Source organism: Chlorocebus sabaeus, chromosome 23, assembly GCF_047675955.1.
Source record: "Chlorocebus sabaeus isolate Y175 chromosome 23, mChlSab1.0.hap1, whole genome shotgun sequence".
Classification (NCBI taxonomy): Eukaryota; Metazoa; Chordata; class Mammalia; order Primates; family Cercopithecidae; genus Chlorocebus; species Chlorocebus sabaeus.
The window spans coordinates 34,328,981-34,341,506 of record NC_132926.1 but is presented as its reverse complement, the minus strand read 5'-3'; the positions used below and the strand labels follow the sequence as shown (position 1 = coordinate 34,341,506).

The 12,526-nt window shown below is 37.5% G+C and overlaps 1 protein-coding gene across 1 annotated transcript in view; it reads left to right on the top strand.

Annotated features, from left to right (window-relative positions):
* SCGB3A2 (secretoglobin family 3A member 2) overlaps positions 1-12,526 on the top strand; it is a 90,737-nt gene that overhangs the window by 52,557 nt on the left and 25,654 nt on the right. The gene's annotated exons all lie outside the window — the stretch shown is intronic.

The following is a 12,526-nucleotide window of genomic DNA, read 5'->3' as shown; positions in this document are numbered from 1 at the left end:
GGAGAAAAATCCCTTATAAAACCATCAGAGCTTGTGAGAACTTACTATCATGAGAACAGCATGAGGGTAACCACACCCATGATTCAATTACCTCCCATGACACATGGGGATTATGGGAACTACAATTCAAGATGAGACTTAGGTGGGAACATGGCCAAATCATATCAGTCATTAAACTATGTTAAACCTACTTGACTCTGTCTCCACGTTTGTTTTGCTGATTCTTCCTTCGTTCAGACAATTATCAACTTGTTTACATTGTCTAATTGTTCATTGCATCCTGCTATTTTAAAAATATAAACATATTTTAGGATAGTTTTAGATTTGTCAAAAAATTGTAAAGTTTGTACAGAAAATGTATGGATATCCCTAACCCAGTTTTCCCTATTCTTAACATATAACATTTCCTGGGTACATTTTTCAAAACTACCAAACAAACACTGGCATATTACCATTAATTAAACACCACACTTCATTGTGATTTCACTAGTTTTACCATTGGTATTCTTTTCCTGTTCCAGGATCTCATCTAGGATATAACATCACATTTAGTGATTGTATTTCCTTAGTCTCTTCTGATCTGTGACAGAACAGACTAAGAAAACACAACCATTAAATGTGGGAAAAAATAACTGTCCTTAGTCTCTTCTGTAACAGATCAGAAAAGATTAAGGAAAATCAGTTATTCCTCATTTTTCATTACCTGGACAAGTTTTAAGGAGTAGTCAGGTATTTTTTCAAATATCCCTAAATTTTTAAAAATGTTTTTCCCATGAGTAGACTGCAGTTAGGGATTTGGGGAAAGAACCTCCAAATTAAAGAGATCAGATACCTTTCTCATCAGATATTACGGATACATGCTATTAATATGACGTCACCCGTGATGCTAAACTTTATCATCTGTTCCATGTGGTGTTCCTCAACTATAAAACTAGTTTTGACTACCTTTTCATAGCCCATTATTTGGAAGAAAGTCAGTAAGTGCAGCTCACATTGGGGAATGGGGAGTTAAGCTTCAACTCTTTGAGAACAGAGTATCTCCACAAACTGTTTCAAATTCCTCTGTAAGGAACATATGTCTCTTCCTCTTTATTGATATATTTATGTATTTAGTAAAAGATTTATATCAGTATAATTACTGAGATAGATAAGTACAAAGTCTCACGAATATGTGTTTAATATTTTGGTTATAATTCAATAATACACTCTTTATTTTGGTTGTCAAATTGTTCCAGGTTTTGCCACTCGATTGGGTGAGCTTTCAGACTGGCTCCTATAGCACTTTGACATACTTTTATTTTATGTTTATTTTGTTTTTTGACAATTTTATTTTCGGGCACTACAAGATGCTCAACTCTCTCTCTCTATATATATATATATAAACACACACACACATATATATAAAGAAAACATTCAAAAATTGTTATTATATATTTTAAGGTGTACAACATGATGTTTTGCTATACATAAATGACTACTACAATCAAGCCAATTAACACATTCATCATCTCACATAATTACCTTTTTTTAAAAAAGATAAGAACACTTAACATCTGTCTACTGTCTTAGAAAATTTCTGGTACACAATGAAATATTATTAATTATAGTCCTCATGCTGTGTGTTAGATATCCAGACTTTTTTTTTTTGGAGACGGAGGTTTGCTCTGTCGCCCAGTCTGGAGTGCAGTGGCGTTATCTTGGCTCACTGCAAGCTCCACCTTTCAGATTCATGAGATTCTCCTGCCTTAGCCTCCTGAGTAGCTGGGATTACAGGTGCATACCACCACACCTGACTAATTTTTGTATTTTTAGTAGAGATGGGGTTTCACCATGTTGGCCAGACTGGTCTTAAACTCCTGACCTTGTGATCCACCTGCCTTGGCCTCCCAAAGTACTGGAATTATAGGCATTAGCCACCACGCCTGGCTGATATCTAGACTTTTTCATCTGTATAACTTTGTACCCTTTGGCCTCCCTATTCCCAGAATCATCCTGCAACTCCCTTAAAACTCCTTTTTGCAATTATGATAAAATGCAAATCCCTAGCATTGCATAAGAGATCCTTTGTGATTCACTCCTTGCTTATGGACACATTCATCTGTATCTCAGTTTAAATTTCAGCTCTTCTGGGAAGACTTCTTTTATCAGCTGCCTCCTCCCATTAAAACATGGGTTTAGAAACCTTTCTATGTATTTCCATAGTATACTGGCCACATGGTGGCAGACTCTGAATAAACTGTATTGAATGAATAATATTGTGATCTTCACAATGGCAATTACCCATGGTGTCTTCATTTGTAAAACAAATGTGATGGCTTTTTAGACATTAATAGTTTGGATGCAATGAAATTAGTTTTTGAAAATGCTATCTGAATTGTTATCAATTCACAGATATAAATTATATTAGAAAACCGGAGTGAGGAATGAAACAAGTTGCATTAATTTGAATCAGCTCTCCCCCACGCCTCTCCAATGCAAAGCCTAAGACAAGTAGTTTACTTGACAGCAAGCAGGAGTAGGAAACCAATTGTAAGGCAGGAAAAAGGAGAAAAAGCGGTGCCTCATTGTTCTTATTACATTGTGAGCAACTTGGGCTCCTGTTACACAGGGAAACTTGCTAATTCTTTTACTGTTGTAAACAGTGGACTTAGCATTCAATGCTTGCTAGGAGTAGATACGAGCAGTAAAGAAGACCTCAAGCTTATAGAAAACCTTTTTATATGTCTAACATCCTTTAAGTATCTACTGAGTATGAGGAGAATGTGAAAGTGAATGAGATATGGCCTTTCCCCAAGTTTTGTTGCTTGAATGAAGCATATGCAGTCAGAGAATAAGGAAACCAGATGCGAAAGGATCTTGCTTGAATACCAGGCTGCAAAATTTGGGCTTCACTTAATATATAAAGGACACATAGTGAAGATATTTAAGCAGGAGAGTTACGAGTTACCTGATCAAAGCTGTATTTTAGGAATATTGTTTTGGTGGAAATTTGAATGGATTACACTTGGGAGGGACCATTGGTAGGTGAGAAATAATTTGATGATAACTACTAGGAGCCTGAACTGGGAGGATAGAATGGGGCATTTCAGGGTATTTCAATGTAAATAAGAAAATAGAGTGGTCAGGGCTCAGAATCTCTGAAGCCGACTAAGGATCAATGATTTGGAGACTATATGTCACCTAGTTGTCTCCTTTTATATTTGATAAGGAGCCAGAGGTCCTCGTTAACTTTAATTTTTTTTCCAGACATATTCTCATAAAGCCCTTTAAATATGATCTACTGAACATCTGAGTCTTTTTCAAAGTTCCATTGAAGTTCACAGTGGAAGGGTTTTAGGATACATCTGTATGGTATTTCCTTATGGAGCAGTGGAGCTACTTGGTGGGCTCTAGCATGCAAAGATTTTGTTTTTCTGAGTTGTGCATTTGTTTACGAGTTTATATACCTCTAATAAATTTAATGCTTCTTTAGTTCGGCAATTTGGTCTTACATATCTTTATGGCTACTATAGAAGCTAGCATAGTACTTATCACAAAGTACTGTAAAAAAGGCTTATTTTTATTGAATGAAGTATGTTCACTTATGGTTAAAAGTAGGCAGATTCTGTTCCAGGAAAAATGCAGTGTGTAGAGTTTGTCAAATATCTGTTAGGAAAGAGATAGATTTTAGACAGTGAGAAAGACTTTATCATTCCAAAATAGAGTGTTTACCCAGTAAACTGCATTCATTCTAGGGTCGTTAGTTCTGTTTTTGGAAACTCTTGGAAACTTTGAGACCTAATCAGTCAAGCTCTCCTTTGTGTTTCCAGTACCACTGAATACCTTCCATGATAGCTTTCCATGTGAACCAGGAGGTCCCAGGAATGCAGAATCTGCAGCTTCCTTTTCCCAGTACTTAGCAGATCATAAGTCTTTAAAAAGTAAATGATATGCCAGACACATGGTAGGTGCTTAAAGAGTGAATGACTGAACCAAGTAAAATTGTGTTTAAAAATTACTACTTTATTCTCAATTAGATCTTTACCTGCTGACGTTAAAAAGCCCCATGTTGTATTGTGAAATAAATAAGTTGCAGGATGATCCCATTTATGTATAAAACATTGAAAATGGTTATTAACAGAAGACTTGAATATAATTGGGTCAGAACCAAGCAGTAATTTCACTGTATACTACGGTTTGGATTTTTTTAAGCAGTAAGAATGTTTTCCTGTATTATTTTCATCATGAAAGTAACATTTTAAAATATGAGAAAATTATCCTACATGCAATTTTATTTATGAAGTATGGCATGTAGCACTAAACATTTTGCAAAGCCTGCCTTTGGAAAGAGTCTCCTATAATGGCTAGTTAAGCCCTTGTAAAGTGAGAGGAACAAGCTAATAGGAGGTATCAGAAACAGTGAACTCAGCCTGGAGACCTCTGTCTCAAGAAACAGGAATTAGAATTGAGTTTAAAACAGTGCCAGAATCTTGATAAGAGTGGGTAAAAGCAATTGAGTCATATGATGATTTATCCAATATTAAGACTGCTCTAAAATACTGCAGAGGTCCTCCAGTTGGTCTTGTCACCTTTCAGATGAGGATGCTAAAGCTGAAACCAAGTAAGAAGCAAGAACACTTGCTTCCTACTTGAGGTAAAAGGAGCTGTAGAATAAAGGTGTGAGTAGAATGTTGAGGAATTTATCAAATGCACAATCAAGACCAAAATAACGAAAAATTACTGCCTAAATCCAAGAAGTCAGTCCCCTAAATGCTTCCATTCTTATTCTTGGCTGTTATGATGAACAAGTGGCCTCTGCATTTTTTTCCCATCCTCTCAGTTTTATCCAGTTTAGCTACATTATCTCCATCTGAACTCCAGTTGCCCCATCTTATTATTATCTTTAGTGAGCTCCCTAGGGGCCCCAGTATATTATGGAGGATGGATACCCTCTTTGCTGCCATTCTGAGATATACCCAAACCCATATTGTTGATTCTTTCAGGACCTGATTTTGCCTTTCCTCACCAGAATATCAAATCTTACTCTAGGAAGAGACCTTAGGCATTTATACAGTTTCCCTCTAACAACTTTAACATTGCCATCACCAGAGAAATCACTGTATTATGAGGAAAATATCATCGTTGATTACATTTAGTTGTTAGAAAGCCTTCCTTGTGTAAGCCCTTATGGATTATAACCTTTATCTCTTTCTCCTGGACTAGGCTTCTGGAGATATGTGGAAAAAGCCCATTCTCTATCTTTTGTGATAGCTCATCATGTAACTGCAGGCAATGACCCGTTCTCCTATGTCCTTGCCAATGTGAGTCTTCTCTTCGGCAGTCTAAACATGATAATAATAAAAATGTGTTGAATTGAGATTTTTGGCTTTAAAGAAACATAGACATAAAGGAAAGAGTCATTCAATAGGAGGGCTTCAAGTTGGTGCTGGAAAGTCATCAGAAGCTGAGATTGCTTCTGGGATCAGCTCCTCTTTCTTCTCTCTTTTGTGGGCTACTAGCTTGCTGGTCTTTTAAGGTAACTCTGCTTTATCCCTCCTCTGATCTTTCTTTGCAGATATTAGCCCCTCTATACTATTTCTCTTATTTTTCTTAAAGTTTCTACTTTCTTATGATTTCACCTTGCCATGTGCCCTCTCGGCTCACGGCAGACTTTTATTTTTAGCTTCAACCACCTGCTGCTTCATTTTCTTGTATTGGCACATTCATAGTCCTAAAATACAAACTCTGACCTAGCTCAGTGTGTGTGCATGCATGTGCATGTGTCTATCAGGTTATGCCACAGTCCTAAGACTGTCTGTAGCTCGTCTGCTCTGGAGCCATTGGAGTGGGTTTTTGTGGTGTGCCTCATGGTCTTCTAGTAATAAGGGCTGCTGGGGTAGTGGGCAGCTTCCTTCCATCCGCGTAGCAGGTGTCCTGAGACTCGGCCTGTCTAGCACAATAATCCCTTACACTGGCTTAAAGCCTTCTAATTTTTTTCTAAATTCACAAATAAAAATTGTATATATTTATCACATATAAAATTTTGTTTTGAAATATATTTACATTATGGAATGGCTAAATAGATCCAATTAACATAAGCATTCCTTCACATACTTATTTTGTGTGTGTGTGGTGAGAACACAAATCTTGAAAGCTTTTTGTGTACAAAATGCTTTTGAATACATGTGACTTATCTAACACTCACCAGCACTGTAAGGCAGCTACTCTTTTAAGTTTTAAAAGACAGAGCAACTAATATGAAGTATCTAATCCAAAGCCACCCTGTTAACAAGAGTTGTTAACTAGAATCATGGTCTATTTCATCTTAAGACAAGGGTTGTTTCTTCTCTGTCAGAGTTTCTCAAAATTAGGCATGCATCAGACTAACTTGGAGGGCTTATTAAACCACAGATTGCTAAGCTCCACCCCCAAGATTTCTGATTTAGTTTGTCTACGAGGGAGCAAAATAATTTGTTGGCAAACTTCTGGGAGAGGACCTTGATGTTGGTCTGAGGACCATGCTCTGAGAACCACTGTTCTACATAAATGGCTTCATCTGAGGCTCTTATGGATAAGCAGTTGTAAAACGCAAATGTTTTGAGCAGCTGAGTAAGCTGGAACCAGGTAACAGGTGGATATAATTCTACTTCAATTGATCCTTGTTATTTTGGGACCTCATGACCTTTTGTTTTTCCTGGAAGAGAATATAGACCCAGTCATTTACAAGGCTGGAGCAGTGACATGGGGGCTTCCCTAAATAGCATTTTAATCTGATCGATCTAATCAATTACCTAGACTTCAGATTTGAGGATGGTCATAGGTTACTGGGAAATAGCCTGATGATGAGTTTGGCCTCATGGGGATTGGGAAGAGATCTAAATTGAGATCCCAGTGATCTGGATTCTAATCCCAACTACTGACTCACTGTATGGCATTGAGATCACTTCAAATAAACACCAAACCTGTTTCTTTGTCTGCATAGTGGATGTATTTATGTTGACCACATTCCTGTATTTTTGTGAATATTACCTGAAATTATGTGTATATATATATACTTTGTAAAGTAAATAACTTAAATCCTAATAATGGTTATGATAATGGAACAATAATGTTGTTCTTTGAACATTCCCATTCTGCTCTGAAAACAGGGATGTCAGAAAAAAGTTAAGAGATCATAAGGGAAATTCAGATGTTAGGATAGACATTACCACAAATCGGAAAATAACAAGTACTGGAAAGGAATGGAACCCTTATGCACTGCTAGTTGGAATGTAAAATGGACAGCTACTGTGGATAACAGTGTGATGGTTCTTCAAAAAAAAAACTAAACACAGAACTACCATATGATCCAGCATTTTCACTTCTGGGTCTATACCCAAATAATTGAAAGCAGGAACTCAGAGTTTTTATACTTATATTCCCAATACCATTAATCACAATAAACAAATATAGAAACACACAAATGCCCAATAAAAGAAGGATTGATAAATGGAATATGGAATATACATGCAATGGAATATTATCCAGCCTTAAAAAAGAAGAAAATTCTGACACATGCTAAATATGGAGACGTTATGTTAAGTGAAAAAAGCCAGTCACAAAAGACAAGTATTTTATTATTTCAATTATATGAGCTAACTAGAATAGTCAAATTTATAGAGACAGAAAGTAGAATGTTGATTACTAAGGGGTGGGGGAAATGGGAAATTATTGTTTACTAGACAGGAGTTTTACTTTGGGAGGATGAAAATGTTCAGGTAATGGATGATGATGATGGTTTCATAGCAATGTAAATGTACTTAATGCCATTGACCTGTATATACTTAAACATGATTGAGATGGCCAATTGGATGTTATATGTGTGCTACCAAAAGAAAATTTGAGAATTGGTAAATTTGGGATAGTTATGAGAATCTAGGGAAACAGTCTGGCTGCTTTTGCCCAGTTCAGAATAACTTATCCTAGAAATGCTGTGTGCATGCCAGCTGTGTGCCAAGAGTTTTGTCTTAGGGCTCATGAAATAGCAAGTAACATTGGGGAAGATTTGTTGAATCAGGGGAATTTGCTAGAAGAAAACTGACAGGAGCTAAGAAATTGGCAGTTGTCAGTCTCAGGGCATCTGTGATTTTCCACGTTCTTTGTCAGACACCACTCACTTTTTTTTTGAGACCTCCAATTTTTTTGATCCCAAAGGAAAAGCTTAGAAGAGTGAGTGTTGAGTCAGGGGAGACAGGGACCTGTAGATGTCTAGAATGTTAGAGCCAGAAGTAAGCTTATGAATTATTGAACACGGGACGCTTCACTTGAAAACCCCTGCCCAGAAAAAAATGTCTTGCCTAAGGTTAGTCAGCTACTCTGAAGCGGAATGGGGATTAGAAAAAAACGGCCCTGTGTCCTAAATGCTTTCCACAACAACAGGCGCTTCATGGATCCACAATACATAATTCAATTCCTTTTCAAAGAAGAACCAAGATAGAAATTATAGATGTTTTTCTTATTGTTTGTCTCTTCTTACTCCTTCTCTATCCATCACCACTATTCACCTTTGCCCTACCTCCCTGCAGTTCACATAGTTGCTAGAGTAAGCTTCCCTCAACATGGTTCTCATCTCACCACTTAACACCCAAAAGCTTCTCGTGGCTCCTTAGTGCCTTTAGGGAACACGTGTGTTCTTCTGATTGAGACATTAAACTCCAAAATCTTGTCCTTAGTAATGAAACTGCAATGTATCCCTACACTGGAAAAATATACAACTGAAACAGGGATAATGAAGAAGTTCCCTGTGTATTAATTGGAAAGCGCTCCAGGTCATATTGTTAAGTGGGGGGAAAAGTAAGATGCTGGGATATCTAGTATGCCACCATTCGTGTATGAAAGAGGAGGAATACAACAATTTATTTTTTATTTACTTTTATTCACATATAGAAATGATCCAAGGATAAATAAGAAAGTCTAAGAAACTTTTTTTTGTGTTATTCAAACCATGTAAATAAATGTGGTAATTTTGCAAAAATAGAATAAAATCTGGCCTTGCCTAATCCTCTTTCTCTCTCACCATTCCCTGCAAATACCTAGAACTCCTACAGCTTTAGAATTTTCAGTTTCTCAAAATCTCAGATATCTCATGAAGGTGACTTTCACACCAATGCTCTCTCTCTCTTTTACCTATCAACTTCCTACTTAATTTTTCATGTCTTGCTTAGACACATCTGCTCTCTGAAGCTTTTCCTACCTCCCCAGATGGAATTTAGTCGTATCTTCCTTGGTTTCTTAGCTTTTTGCTCCCTTTCCATTATTACTCTCCCCTGTTAGTTCCAGAAGTTGAACATTCACATACAGAACAACGAGTCACCGAAGACAAAAGATCTGATTTCCACCCCCTGGGACACTGCTGGACCAAAGGACAGATAAAGCATCCATTTGTTTCCTTGGTTCACAGCACTGGCTTTAACTGAAAATTCTTTTGCAGAAAATATTTATTACTAAGCATTTATTTGTCACCATAAGCAATGTTTTGTAACATTCACTGAAAGTGGCCTTCAATGTTGGTTATTTCATATAATATTTTTAGCTGTAACCCTTGTTGAAAACATATCTTAAAAAATGCATTAATCTTTGTTCCAAGTTACTATATAGAATGGAATGAGCTTCCTTTTCTCTTCCATTGAGGACGAAACACTAACTAATTACTAGGAACTGGTATGAGAGGGTGGGATAAGTGAGATGGAGTTGTTGAAGTACAGGGTTCAGTTTTGTCTTTATTTAAAATGTCATATTTTATTTATCATGATGTGTTCATATTAATTCTGACTACAATGAAGCTTTGTTTATCCTGGTTGCTTGAGATATGGGTGTCCTTTTAGATTTTTCACCTGAGGCAGATGTCTTGCTAGCTGCTTCACCCTAGCATCTGCCCTGCTGTTGTTCTGATTACCAAATACCATTTTATTGGTTGCTTGGGTGTTTCTGCACAAATTTAAATGAATATGAGATCCAACTGGTAGTTGGGCTTTTGACAACATTTCCATGGAAGCTACAGAGACAATGTGTAGCTGGAATTCCTTTTGCCTTTCTTGCTTCTTCATTTAGACATTCCTAAGTTCTGCTCATCCCTCTAGGCCTGGGCAAAATTCCTACTCTCCCTGAGGACTTTCTCAGGCTTAGCCTGCATCCTTCATCTTCCTACTCTTGGGGCCACTTATCCCACTTCCCATCCCAGCACTCACAGTTGTTTTGCCAGGACCATGGCTATACTCTCCCTCTAACTTCTATTTCTTCTGTGTTTAATTCTGTCTCTGAAACTTTGACTTACACTTAAGTGTTTTCTTAGCAATAAGTCTGAATTGGGGAACAACTATCATGACTAATTAGTTCATTTAATTTGGCCCAGGAACTCTTCTCCTTAGTTTCTAAAATTATGTATTTCAAATGTTTATCCTTTAAGGTTTTATCTCTCCTGGCATAGGCTCTAATTTTGAGATTGCTGCTTACCCACGTATATAATTCCTGATAAGACAAGGCTCTCTTTGAAATGGCAAATGCCGGCTGTCTTACCTCCTGCCTATCCATTAAGGAGTTAGGTCTTCATTTTAGTATTCAATCTATTTTCTCCCCTCTAGGTTTTTTCTCTATATTGATTTAACAAAAGCTAAAATAAATGGCTGAATCACTATCATTTCCACAAGAGATGTATTACTTCTAACACAAAGGGAATTTGCAATATCAGGTATATGAAGGGCTCCCGTTACTTTAGGCCTTGGCAGATTAGGTGTTCATTAAGCTTCCCTCTTGGTGCCCTCCTCCAACCCATCATTTAATATATGAGAACTCTGATGAATAGCAAAGAAATGATCAGAGCCTGGTACCCTGGTCCTATATTGATTTATAAATCCTTGTTCCAGTGACTCTCAGTTTTTCTATCCTGATCAACTTTGTGGTTCCTACAGAAGGGGAAGTCTATCACTCTCCCTTTATTTATGGGTTGGGACAAGAATGGGAGCTGACTCCTCTTCTATCTGCTGTAAGATGGGATGGGTGGTGACTCCAGCTTCTGAGTCTACTTCAGGCAGCCAAATGGCAGCCACTTTCATAATATACATTAGTGTCCCAAGTAAGCCTGGAAGGTGGAGAGTTAAAACTGCCAAGGAACCTTGAGTTTAGAGGGAAAATGCATCTTTACCATTTATCTTTTGCTGAGTACCCCCTTGGTAACTCTGGACTTCGAACCAGGACCATTTCCAGAATGCAAAGAATTACTCCTATTAGAGAAACAGGAAGTGTAGATTCACAATCCTTATAAAGATTGTTAAAAATGTGTGTGTGTGTGTGTGCGCGCACAAGCACATGCATTGAGATTTTGAAACATGCCCATGGACTACAACGAGAGGTTCCTTTTTAAAAAACAAGTTTCATTTTGTTTTTAATTAGCTCATAATCATTGTACATATGTATGGCGTGCCGTGTGATGTTTATATATATGTATATATATATGTGTGTGCGCATATATATATATAAAATGACAATAAAATCTGAGCAAATACCATATCCATCACCTCAGCACTCCTCTCTTCTAGCTATTTTAACTTATAATACTTTATTGTTGAGTACAGTCACTGCTTTGCAACTGAGCATGAAAATGATCTCTTCTAACTGTAACTTTGTACTCACCGATACCCATTGATAAACGTTCATTTTAATGTTGGGCATGACTGAGGTTTCTTGCTAATTTTCCCCCCACTCCTTTTCCTCATTACACATTCACCAAGTGCTTAGTATGTAACATACACAGAAGCAGAGTGTTGGCCCATTTTTCAAGTTCCTTGGTTCAAAAACACCCTATCACCTTCAAGTTATCAAAAGGATCTTGATGACATTGAGCTATCCCTTGAAGTTTGAAAATCAAGGTAGCTCATCTCTGCTAGGTTTTACCTGATGCATATGTCCAAACTTGACTTTGAGGAAGTAAAATTTAAGCAGTTTCCTGCTAGTGCTCTGGATTCTAGCATAAAGTCATCGCTGCAGGTCCTTACCCTATTTTCTGACTCGTTCTGTCCCAAGATCGCTATCTTTTTTTCTGTTTGAGTTTTGGTGAACTATCTTCCTCTAAAGAATGAGACTTTGTTTGTTTCTTGCCTCCATCTCCCAGGCACTTAAGGTTGTATTCTAAAACAAGGCCCAGCACATAGAGCTCACTTAAAAGTTGTGGTTTATTCTCTTAAATTCTTTTGGATGTTGGATAACTGTAGAGTTGTTTGGGAAGAGGATTGAGCGGTGGGAAAATGGTATAAGAAATTGGGTCATGTTATAAAGGACTCAACTGCCTGGGAGCTGGGATTCAGGCTGCTGTCTGGCTCCTCACTGAGTGCCTGTTCTAAGGCAGCTAGCAGGGAGTGGAGCAAGTGCTCCCAGAAATCATGCCCAGTGAAGACGTAGAGAACTGGATTGAGACAGCTGTTGATAAAGGCCATAGATGAGGCTAGGTGGCTTATGAGTAAGGCCACCTGGGTCAGGCCCTCTCTGTCTTCCTGGAAGGATGTGAAGTCCAGCC